This window comes from Ictalurus punctatus, chromosome 27 (assembly GCF_001660625.3).
Source record: "Ictalurus punctatus breed USDA103 chromosome 27, Coco_2.0, whole genome shotgun sequence".
Taxonomy (NCBI): Eukaryota; Metazoa; Chordata; class Actinopteri; order Siluriformes; family Ictaluridae; genus Ictalurus; species Ictalurus punctatus.
In genome coordinates, this window is record NC_030442.2 from 12341558 (window position 1) to 12354715 (window position 13158).

General features: G+C 40.5%; 1 long non-coding RNA gene across 1 annotated transcript in view; it reads left to right on the forward strand.

The window, feature by feature from the left end:
* Nucleotides 1–4526: 4526 nt before the first annotated feature.
* LOC124626433 (uncharacterized) overlaps nt 4527–13158 on the forward strand; it is a 76759-nt gene continuing 68127 nt past the window's right edge. The window contains exon 1 of the long non-coding RNA XR_006981258.2: nt 4527–4661. This is a non-coding gene — a long non-coding RNA (uncharacterized LOC124626433). The remainder of the gene's footprint in view (nt 4662–13158) is intronic.

Sequence of the window (13158 nt, forward strand, 5' to 3'; positions counted from 1 at the left end):
TGAACACATCAGCATTCAATCACTATTCAGCTTACTAAATGCGCAAATGATATGCAACATTTCGCTTGCTCTAGTGCACATGGCTCTTGGTGCTAATATTCGACACCGGGACACGAGGAGCCCGGATTTCCCCAGACAGCTCTCAGGCGTCAGTCTGATGAAGAGGGCTTCACACTGGCATAATTGCAGCTGCCACCAGCTAATTCGGAGGTGAAAGGGGGTCGTAATGGGTTCACTAAAGCAAATAATTGGGACAAATAAGTAATTAAGAGATTGGTAAGGGGTGAGATTGAATCTAAAGGACCTCTAATTTAACATGATTATGAAGTTCTCTCTTACCTCCTCAATCAACGCAGGCGGCGCTGCAATGAGTCCTTACCGCTAATGACTTCCTGGTGGTTTCAGCAGTGGTGGAGTGTTATTGCGAGTCATAAAGATGTGAATTGTGTTAACCTGCATCATCTAGTTGAAAGAATACAAATAACATGCACCTGTGTTGACGGTATTCTGAATGATGAGGTAGGATAGGATGGTGTTCTGATTTAGTCTCAGAGGTGAGCTCGATTTCTCTTATGCGAATTCTTTTAAGATGCGTTGCCTGTTCTTTGTTCGGTGCTGTGTGAACCTTGATGGTGTGAGGACTAGATAAATTGCAGTAATGAGGATAATTAGAGTGATGAGAGTAATGATAGCAGAGAGAAGGAGAGCAGATGGGACTCCTTCTGGTGCACTCTTCTTGACAGCATCAGTGTCTTGATAGACAACATGCGCTCTCTCTCTCTCTCGCTCTCTCTCTCTCGATTTTAGAGCTCCGTGTCTGTGTTTTGTTGCTGACAGGACCTTGAGGATCTCTCTCGCTTACACACACACACACACACACACACACACACACACACACACACAGAGCGAGATGGTAAACAAAGCACAATGCTTTCACGCTGTTGTAAATGGCTCCTGCCCTGGGCCCAGTTTTGTACATGGCAGCAGATGGTGTGTGTGTGTGTGTGTGTGTGTGTGTGTGTGTGTGTGTGTGTGTGTGTGTGTGTGTGTGTGTGTGTTAGATGGGGGTTTGTCATCAGCTGTGACCCCCTTCTTATGCTCATGATTAAGCCTCCATCTATTATTGCCTCTGTCAAACTTTGTCAAACACCATTCATATCATAATACACATACATCACAATATATTGTTTGGTTCCGCTGTGTAATACAATTGAGATTAAGGTCACATGAGCACACAGTTAATTATTCATTATGCATGAGTGCGATAAATAATCTTACACTAATTTATCAGAGAGAAGGAACTACATAACATAAACATGCATTGAATCTAAACAAACTAAAATATTTAAACTGAAAATACCAAAAATCGAAATAAAAGAAAGTACATGCTCTCCCCATGGGTTTCCTCCAGGTTCTCCGGTTTCAAAACATGTAAGTGGATTAGCGATGCTAAATTGCCCCCAGATGTGCATTTGTGTGCCTGGTGTCCTAGAATGGACTGGCATCCCAGCCAGGGTGTATTCCTGTCTCGTGCCCAGTGTTCCCAGGATCAGCTCCAGATCCTCTGTAACCCAGACCAGGATAAAACATTTTTCCACATGCTGGATAGTCACACATCACGTTGCTATGTCTCCGTCTCTTACCTGACAAGTTTCTGAATTAAAATTAATATTAGGCAGCGTCTAACATTAATCAAATGGGTATCTTACCTTGGTTTCCTGATGAAAACATGGAAATCTGCAAGGTTGAGGTTTCCTTGTCTGGCCACACTTACTTATTGACATACACTACATTTAATAAATTCCCTCTCAAATAAAGTCCTTCTCCCACAAAGGATAAAAAGCAGTTTTTGTTAGACTAAAAGTTTGTGGCGGTCTTGACAGTCTTGGTTAAGCTGACACACATTATTAGACTGTGAGATTCTGCACAAATGCCTCAGTTTAATTAACATTTCCATATTTCCAATGACTCCTTTATCCAGAGCCATTTGCAAAATGTGCAAACAGCTGAAAGAGCAACAATAAATGCAATGAAGTTTAGAAAAACCAAAATGAAGAAAATCAATGCAATTATGTATTAAAAGTAATACAAAGACAATCAGTACAATATGAAATGCAAGAAAAGAACAAAGTACATCCTAACAATAAACTGTTCTACAAGACTTTTGCAGGAGGAATCAGAACAAGGCCTCTTTGGAATGTAAGGAAAAGCTCACTCAACCACTCAGGAGAATGGACATGGAAGCAGCAAGATCCTGTATTACGAATGTGCTTATATGTTCGCAAAGGACATAAAATTCCTAGGAAACAGGAATGCACGGAGCTTTTGATTTGATTCATGTAGTAACAGGAAATAAAAGGAATCATCAGGGGATTCACATGAGAGAACTTCAGGAGAAGAGGAACTGGACGTTCAGCAGTAATTCTGATGTGCTGTACAGAAGGTGTGTCAGAAGATGGGAGACCAGCAAGTATGAAGTTATAGTTGTCAAGCTAGGCAATAACAAGGGCTTGTATAAGTATCTGACCAGTAGTCAGGACAAGTTATGAAGACGAAATCTTCAGGATCTAATGGTCGATGTGGTCTGATTTGGAGAAGTTGAACCAAACTCCAAGACTCTTATCTTTGTTTGCCATGATGGATTCCAAGATTGCCATTGGTAATTGAAAATTTCAGTATAAGGTAGATAATTTATTTGGTCAAAAGTCAGTAAAAGATAATGGGTCTCAGTCCAGGAGTCAATGTCAGAAAGATGCGCCAATATCTTATGAGACCTGGGATGTGGATGAATGAAAAGTGAAGTAAAGATACACTTGGCGAATAATTTATTAGGAGCACCATACTAATACCTTTTGTAGGGCCTTCCTTTTTTCTCAAAACAGCCTCAAAGGTTCATGGCATGGGTTCCACAAGATTTTGGAAATATTCCTTTGAGATTCTGCTCCATGTTGACATGATTGCATCACGCTACCGTTCTACCACATCCCAAAGGTGTTCTACTGGATTCAGATCCGGTGACTGGGAAAGCCAACGAAGACCATTAAACTCATTATCATGGTCATGAGACCAGTTTGAGACAACTTTTGCTTTGTGACATGGTGCATTATCATGCTGGACGTAGCCATTAGAAAATGGGTAAATGTGGCCATGAAGGGATGCACACGGTCAGCAACAACACTCAAATAGGCTGTGGCATTTAAGCAATGATTGGTATTAAATGGCCCAATGTGTGCCAAGAAAACAATCCCCACACCATTACACCACCTCCACCAGCCTGGACTGTTGACACAAAGCAGGTTGGGTCCGTTTATTCATGCTGCAGGTGCCAAATTCTGACATTACCATCTGTGTTTGTCAGCAGAAATCGGGTTTCGTCGGACCAGGCTAAATTTTTCCAGACTTCAGCTGTCCAGTTTTGGTGAGCCTGTGTCCACTGCAGCCTCAGATTTCTGTTCTTGGCTGACCGGAGTGGAACCCGATGTGCTCTTCTGCTGCTGTATCCCATCCACGTCAAGGTTTGACATGCTGTGCCTTCTATAATGCTTTTCTGCTCACTACAATTGTACAGAGTGGTTATCTGAGTTACTGTGGCCTTTCTGTCAGCTCGAAGCAGTCCGGCCATTTCTCGTTGACCTCTCTCATCAACAAGACGTTTCCGTCTGATGCACTGCTGCTCACTGCATGCTTTTTTTTTTTATTATTATTGCACCGTTCTGAGTCCACTCTAGAGAATTCACTCTCCTCCCTGTCCAGAAAAAAATGCTAGCCAATTGTGGGCATATTTGCATTTGGCAAAGGGTGCATAGCATCCCTCATATTTTCAGCTGTGCTCTGAGAAAGTATGAGCAGCAGAGGTGGCTGGCTTCAGAGGAAGCAGGTTCTAGCCTTCATCCTCCTTGGTTCGTAGCTGTTGTGTGACGGAGAGTTAGCTTTTGGGTGGGAATTTGTAGGTCACCGTATTGACATTAAATTGATGACCTCATGCATTTTTTTTTCTTCTTTTGTCTGCATTTTGAAAATGCACATTTTGCGAATACTGCCCCGTGGGTGGAGTGGAGTGCAGTACAGAAAATGAGAAAAGAAGTCATGTAAGGTGAGGAACTTTGTGTACTCTATGAACTAATTTGTTTAATGCCTCTGACTCTGGAAAAAGAAGACTCTTCTGCTGAAACATTCAAATATGTACCAATGCCTGGGTGTGTCCACTAGCATATGCAAAAAATGGAAACAGGAGAGGTTTCTATTCATTTGAAACCAATAGGATACATTATTTCACTCATGTTATTGTATAACTGCCCTGTTATAACTATTGCATAAAATTGGAATTGAGCATGTTCATTTTTTTATTGATATAATGAATTCTAATACTGAATCTAGTTAGTTATCTGGTTAATACAGTTAACTAGTGAGTTACAGCACAGACACGTATTAAGTTACATGTTAGCTAGCCAGCATCAATATTTTCTCTTATTTGCATTTTAAAGGCTGGAATTTGTTTTTCCCCGAATTAAGCTACAACAGCATTTGAAAGAAATGCAGATGGGCAGCTTCTGATGTTTCCCCCTCATCTACTACATGCTGTTCTCTCAGAGGTGGTACGCAGCCTCATGATTGGCTGTACTCAAGCCACACCCCAAAACACTCTTCCGAAGAAGTGACCGGTAAGTAGACATGCCTTCTTGTCCTGATGGGTTGGCTGTCACTGTTCTAACTCCTCTGTATTTTTGTCCCGTTCCTGGCACAGTCATAGAGACTAGAATTTCTGCTCTGAGCAGACATTTTATTGAAGCTGCTGGAATAAGAGAACTTCTTGAAAGGTCACATGACCCGATAGGCAACCTGTCCCATTAATTATTAGCTTGTGCAGGCAGTGACACAATTTGCAAGTCCATATGAGTTCAAATGTCACATCCATAACAATGGAAATGCTCTTAATTATTTGATGTGATAATGTTTTTATGGTCATTTACAGATTTTAAATCATCCTTTGAATTACGATGTAAGGGAGGGCTAAATAAACAGTTTAACTTTGAAATTATTGTCTATATTTTTTCAACATGGAGTATTGGGGTCACTAGGGGCCCAAGCACTGAAGCAATGGCAATTCCAATAAAACAGGAGGGTGAAATGCTCAATGCTTTGCTTGGATTCACTTTGAATAAAAACAAATGCCAGCTGAATAAAAGGAAATGTCTACTGAGGTTGCCTACAATATTTATGTACAGAAACTGACTCCAAGGACAGTCATTAAAGGCAGGAATGCACAACCACAAATGTGTTGTACTGCTGAGTGGATGACTCGTGACCCCCCTCCCCCCCTCCTTTATTTCAAAGGTTTTTGGTGAATTTTGACTCATTTCTTCCAATTTTATATTGAGAATTGTCTGAGCTCGTGCTGATACTCGTACAGAAGTCTACTCGCTGTTTTTCATGCACTTTCTTCCATTCTGTTCTCTGGTGAATGAAGACAGAATGGATGATTGAAGATTTAAAATTTTACTTCTTACTTTATTGAACTACTGCACCTTGTGTTCACATACAGCTTTACAAGCGCAGCAACCAGAGCAGTCCATTTGGTAACAAACACATACAACTAGTGTTTCTCTTACAACACACTTTATTAACCCTACTGCACACTCACACTAGCTCAGATTTAAATGATCATGTAGTGTGTGTGTGTGTATAACATTATTCCTCATGAGATGCATAATCTCCACTGCAGACCATTATGCGTTCATAAAACTACCAGGACTTGCACATACACAAATGACACATACAACATTTATCTAATGATTTTTAAAAAAATGCTGATAATTAAAAACAATTAAATTTTTTTTTAGGGTTCACACAGTCATATATGTACATGCTAGTAAATGGCAGCATGCCAGGACATGCTTCAGTCCACAGACAGAGATAGCTATAAATTAGAGATTAGAGGTGTGTACGGGATTGATCTTGAATCCCATTCCTGACCGAATTCGCACCAATCCCTCCTTCTCCCCGTTGTTTACCCCTGTCTCCATAACTTTTTGGATAATTTATTTAGTGATATTTCTCAGAATATAAACAAATTGCTAATTTAAATGACTGTGACTCTGTCCTGGATAAAACAGTTACTGAAGATGATTGACTGACTGAATGTACTGCTATGTAGTGCTATGTACACTCTCAGGTTCAAAAATGTGGCCTTTTTTCATAATATCTGACCATCCACTCCTACCTGCTTGGGAGTAAAAACTCTCCCCTGCTACTTTTGTTGGTTCCTACACGATCCCAGTTTTGATGTACATGTCTGCTATACATCTCTCTCTCTCTCTCTCTCTCTCTCTCTCTCTCTCTCTCTCACACACACACACACACCTCATGATTTCTCAGTTATAGCTCTCCTGTCTGTTCTATGTAGACACACACACAAAGCCTTTACTGTTGAAGAGAAGAGGACGGGGGTGTGGAGCAAACGGACAAAAAGGAGAGAGAGTGGTTTATCTGCAGTCCCACTAGGATAAATGTTCTTTCACCATGTTTCTACTACACTTTTGTTCCTAAGCAGGGGAGTGGAGTGGAACAGTAGATACAGATAGAGAAAGAAAGAGATAAAGGAATAGGTCATATTGGTTGCCAGAGTGTTGAGTACCCAGAATTGAGGGTACTTTTCTCTACATGGAGATTCCCAAATACTGAGACCAACAATTCAGTGTAGAAACTGTCACTAGTGGAAAAAATGAAAGACTGGAATGTATGTGAGTAGTGGTGGCTAAAGGGTTAAGAACTTAAACTGCCAGTGTTGGTTCCTAGCATGATCCCTAACCCCTCAACTACTCAGCTGTATCGTGGCTTAATTATAAGTTGCTTTGGATAAAAGCTACAGTCACTTGAGTAAAGCTGAATGTATAGTAAACTAGGTGGTCTTTCTCCCAAACTTCAGTAACTTCATAACTCCAATTTATACAGACATGTTTCAACACAAAGATGTTGCACTAGCAATTGCATGGCATGGAGTTGTTTCCACATGGGTGCTGAGCACCAAAAGATGAATAACTGGTGAGCTGTTCTTCCTTTTCAGTCACTTGAGAGAGGAAAGCTGTAGATGGTGGAGACTCCAGAAAAATAAACATGGACTTGTTTATTCTCCATTCTGTCTATTTTTCTAGCATATGGACAGCTGCTACCCTTATGCCATCAAGTGACTGGAACCTGATATCCCCAAACTGTTTCCTTGAAATCCAACAAAACAAACAAATCATAAAACCCTGCACTTCCAAGAACACTACACAACAGTACACTACACTTCCAAAAACCACAACTTTTATTTGATTAAACTTGAGTAATACCTATTATTATATTCAATTTTAACGAGGTACTGTGTTTGTAATTAAAAGCATTTATGATGAGAATAATGATCCCCTGTGATGCACTGCTGCTTGGGTAATGTGGCACGCATGAGGAAATCATCGAATAATAATTTTTAAAAAGAGCTGAAACAGTGATCGAGGTCACCAGTGTGTTTCTTGTCCTGCTGATGTTAAATGCTCTTGGTCCTAGCATCGAGCCCTGAGGCACTGCTGGATGATTACATACATACTTATTTATCACTATAAAGGTAAGTGTTCTATTGGATGGATGGTGTGTGTGTGTCCACGTCCTCACGTGGATAGGAATATCTTACTGGTTTTTTTTTTGTTTTTTTTGTTTTGTTTTTTTGCCATCCACCAGCCAGCTCTTCCCTATCTATCATACGACACCAACCAACATGTAGGCTGACAAGATGAAGACTAACTTGCTTTCTCCATGACAGGTGAAACCAGCTACCCTCATCTTTTTGAACTGCTGCTCATGGTGACTCACAGGGCAGCAGAACACTCTGAGGAAAGTGCTATCTGCCCTTTTCACCTATAAGAGCTCACAGATGCATGCGATTGGTTAGTGTTGGTTTGATTGACAGGAAAGAGAGAATCTGCAGTTCCTCCCATCCAGAGGACACGGCCAGTTTTACTCCCTTGGCTTCTGTCCACAGATGTCTCTGGCATCATCAGGATTTGAACTTATCTGACAGAATATGATGGTCTTGACCCTGTGTGTACATTTAGCTGCTGCCAATTGGAAAACTTCTTTATAAAACAAAAGGTGTAGCTTTCTTTTACAAAAACAACAGCCAAAAGTGTTAAGAATTAAGGTTAAGGTTAAGAATAGCGTTAGATTTTTTGCAGTAATATAATTAGGTCAGTAGAATGCCCTCACAAGTATAAAATAGTGTGTGTGTGTGTGTCAGGCAAACATTGCTGATTCTAAAGAAGATACACCCACAGGACTGCAAGTCCCTTAGTGTTACACTCAATGAGAAATGGCAAGCAATTACAAATCAGGGACTACTCTGTGTCTGTGTGTGTTAGAGTGCGAGGAAAAGAGAGAATGGAAAATCCCTAAAGGTAATGGGCCTGAACTGATAAAGCTTTGTAGCCTGTGCATGGTGTGCCAGGACTGGTGTGTGTGCCCACTCTGGGTTGGCAGAAGGGCTGAGTACGCTGTGTGGCACCCCTCAGGCGCTGGCACAGCTCTCAAACTCAATTGGCCCACATTCACTGGGCATATCGTCTGTCTTCTTCCATCAGTGTAATGCTCTCAATGCTGGTGTGTAGAGAGGATGAGTGTGTGTCTGAGGGAGAGATTGTTGGCCTGTGATTAAAGGCCTGGATTTGATTTAGATTTGGACTGTTTCAGTTTGAAATGATTTGCAGATTAGGATTTGTCTTGTGTTAATATCTTCAAGAGGGTGAATAGTGTTTTGCATGCGAGTGTATGGTCGTGGTGTTATGTGCCGTATAAACGTCTCGCACCTCTTTCCCTGTTTGTGGTAATGACGAGGCTCTGTGTCTGTGGGTGGAGGGATTAATAATCTCCTCCAGCAGCCAAGCAACACCACTTTGACTTTGCTCTGTTAATTGCTAGTAATTGTGTTTATTTGCTTTTGAAACTCTGTCCTCCCTTCTTTAAGGTATGACGCCTCTTTCTCAAGAAACACCTTAGCAAGGCTACCTCTGTTGTTAAGGATTATGCTCACTTTAGCCATTGGGCCATTAATGAATATTGCAGTGTAATATTATTACACGTGTGTTCTGACTTTCTAGGAAAAGTTGGATGTTTTCCAGTCTGTGGAAAACACTTTGAAGAAGAAACGATTAGAAATGTTGTTATCAAGTGATATTATACCATAAAATGATAATGCATCATTTTGTGTATTTTCTGCTGTCTAGATTTCATAACCCTGAAGAGTCAGTCTACTTGTATGTATTTCAGGGCAGCTGAACAGAAATGAGGATGGTGCTAACTCCTCTTCCTCATACATGAGCTCACAAACTCGCTCTGATTGACAGTGGAGAGAGCAACACCATCCCTCCCACCCGGAAAGTACGGCCAGTTTAGCTCTCTTCAATTTCCGGTTATAGTTGGTAACCTCGTCCATATTCAGGTCTCATGTCAATAGGCTGAACGCTTTTCTGTTGGTTATCTATATTTCTCTATATGAAGGATAGCCATACTGTAGCTACATTTTAGACAGGAAATTGAAACTCAAGTGCCCCTAAAGTCAAATTTGTTGTTTTGAAATGTTTGGTCGTTTTTATTTATTTGTTTATTTATTTATTTTATTTTATTTTATTTTATTTTTTTGTGCTTGTCTCTTTGTGTTTTGGACGCCAGAACGATGGTGTACTTTAAAAAAATAATAATTTTGGAGATGTTTTCATTTAAAAATTTGCCACTTTTGAGATAACTATTACAATTATGTGATGACTGATGACTGCAGCAATCTTGTGCATCCAATTAAATGCTCTCTAGAATGTATATATCCCACCCCCAAGGGCAGCTCTTGCTCTACAGTAGCATCTTGTTAGTGACGAACATGGATTGTAGTGTGTTTGTGACTATGCATCTTACTGTACACTTAAACCTTCACCCTTCACCATTTACGGCGGTGCTTGAAAGTTTTGGAATTTTCTACATTTCTACATCTAAAACATCATCAGATTTTCACACAAGTCCTAAATGAGACAAAAATATTATACTCGAATGATCCAGTATTACATAGCTGTGAGTGGCAAAAGTATGTGAACCTCTTGGATGAGTATTTTATTTATTAAGTGAAATTAGAGTCTGGTGTTTTCAATCAATGGGATGACAATCAGGTGTGCGTGAGCGCCCCGTTTTATTTAAAGAACAGGGATCCATCGATCTTCACAACATGCTTGTGGAAGTGCATCGTGGCAACAAAGGAGATTTCTGAGGACCTCGGAAAAAGAGTTGTTGACTCTCATCTGGTTGGAGAAGATATCTAGAAAATTCTAAAGGGTTCACAAACTTTTAAGCACCACTGTAGCTAGTTCTCTAAATTACTTTCAAGTGTGTTTAGAGAGATGCCACATCCCCAACGAATCTAATGCTATTGTGTAAATCAGTTTACACACTAAAATCTTTCCCAACACTGCATTTGTGTCAATCTACCCTGAGCAACAGAGTAACAGTTCTGGAAAATGATTTCCTTAGAGTGAGAACACAGACCACGGGGTCGTGACTGAGGAGGAAGACTGTAATGCATGTCGTACTGCCATTTTTAGTTTATGCTGCGGTTTGCGTGGTGTGTTCCATCATCTCGGTACATAGCAATGAGTGAGTGATGATGACTTCATATCCTGCAGGGCTCTTTTTCTGCTACTGTACATTGATTTATGTGATAGAAATGTGTATGTGTGTGTATCCATGAGTAGGGTATCATTACTGGTGGCTATGCCAGTAATATATTTTCACCAGGGTCTCATTCCTTTCTGAATTTTTTTTTTTTTCCTTTTCTCCCAGGAAGCACCATTATGTAGGGCAAAAGTGTTAATAGCTGATTAGAGCCTAACAAGGTGGGAATGGAAATGAACAGATCATATCAACAAATTAAATCCTTCACTAAATTGCTGTGGAGCTGCAAGTACATCATGTTTCACTGGGACATAAGATTACTGTGGCCATCATGAACCTGGCAGATGCCAATGTTTATGGATTGTGTACTTCCAGTTGTATAGCAGTGTCATGTTACCATTGTCATCATGTTACATGCTGATTTTTCGGATCGTGCTCTGTTAGGATTGCATGAACTATATGATAGATGAACATGTTAGATGTATATCAGCCTGAACTGTTTCTTAGCATCATTTAATAGTCCTGACACTTTTAGGGTGCTTTGCTTCGTTATAAATAAAATAGCAATAGGCACAATTTTACGATTGTTTATATGGATATGTCTCTCACTGTTATTTTGCTCTGATCATGTCTCTTCAGAAAGCATTTTAATGTATGTAATATTCTTATGTGGTTATAGCCTCAGGATCAATTATATAGAATATGATTGATTTTATATTTTTGATTTAGATTGATATTTTTTTCAACATCCCTATAGGTGATTTTATAAACCTAACCCATTTCAAAAAATATTTTATATCAGTGGATGTTCGTGGACGTCCACTTCTCGGTTGGTCTGCAACACTTCAGGTCTTTTTAATTTGTTCATTTTAATTTGTTAGCAACAGTGTCGTGTGTGTGTGTGTGTGTGATGTGCTCGCCGTGTTTCCTGTTAAAGTCCATTGCATCCTTGCGACACTTTCCCGATCCAGCCATGAGAATGATTTCAATACGGTCGTCTTCTGTCAAATGCATTATATCTGGATAAAAAAGCTAAAAATATCGACGAAATATGAAATTTTTTAAAGATATTAAGCTAAAAAGTGTTCATTTGCCCTATGTATGGAGACTTCTGGGACACCCTGTTGAATGACGTCATAATTTATCTGTTTTTAGCTACTTGTAGTGTTGTGAAATGTCCACAAAAGTTGTCTTCATAATCACTTACAGTGCTGTGAAAAAGTATTTGCCCCATCCTGATTTCTTCTGTTTTTGTGTATCTCTCGTACTACGTTGTTTCAGAAATCTAACCAAAATCTAAGATAAAACAAAGCCAACCGGAGTAAACACAAAATACACTTTTTAAATGGTTATTTATTGAAGCAAAAAGTTATCCAATACCAACTGAACCTGTGTGAAAATGTATTTGCCCCCATAGTTACTCCGGGTCATCCGGTCTCCTCACGCTGTCCCAAAACATGCTAGTAGACAGATTGTATATGTTAAATTGTCCTAGGTTGAATGTGTGTGCATGTCCCATTCAGGGTGTCCCCCGCCTCACAACCCGCGTTCTCCTGACCCTGACCAGGATAAAGCGGTTACTGAAGATGTATGAATGAGTACCAGATCATGTCAGTCAGTCTGCTTTCTGTCCTCTCCCCTCCCTCTTTCTCTCCGAAACCAAACAAGAGCAGAAGTGACGCAAAAGAGGACCAGAGGAAAAAATGAAATAACAAAGACTAAAATTGCTCCCATTTCCACTTTCTTGTTCGAGCAGCAGCATCGTCGTTGTGATTAAGGGTGGATTAGCATGAGAATGAGATTGAGCTCGGTATGCACGCCTAGGGAGTGTGTGGAGGGGGGATAGGGGGAATATTTAGTCTCTATTCAGGGCTTAACAAAAGGCAGCTTTAGCCTGGCCTTGATTAAGCAGCAGGGAGGCCTTGCCTGGAGAACTGAGAGTGATCGTTTGGCCTCCAATGTTCTCACTAGAGAGAAGGGGAATTGGGACGCGCCTACAAGGGGAACAGGGGAAGAGAAAGGTGTGTAGAGGCCTTAGGAGAGAAAGGCTCTGATTTTCACTTGTGGTTTGACTGTTTTTTTTGTTCCTGTCTGATCAGGCAGTGATTGGAAGTAATACTGGAAATGTGCTCTAGTGCCATTAGGGATGATTTGACGTGTGTGTGTGGGGGGGGGGGCAGTGGGTTTGGGTGGAGGGGTTGGGAGGGGGGTGGCATTTGGTCGAGGTAAAGATGTCACGTTATCTGCTCTGACACATACCATCAGATCAGCTAGTGTGTTCATTTTTAAGTGGTGTGTGTGTGTGTGTGTGTGTGTGTGTGTGTGTGTGTGTGTGTGTGTGTTTATCTCTCTGTCTCTACACAGTTAATCTGCGTAATCCCAATAAGGAATCAGTTGAACACGCTTACGCACTCTTTAATCTGATTTTGTCGGTTAAAGTTTGTGTGTGTGTTTAGTTGTAATTGCGTCAGAGGATTA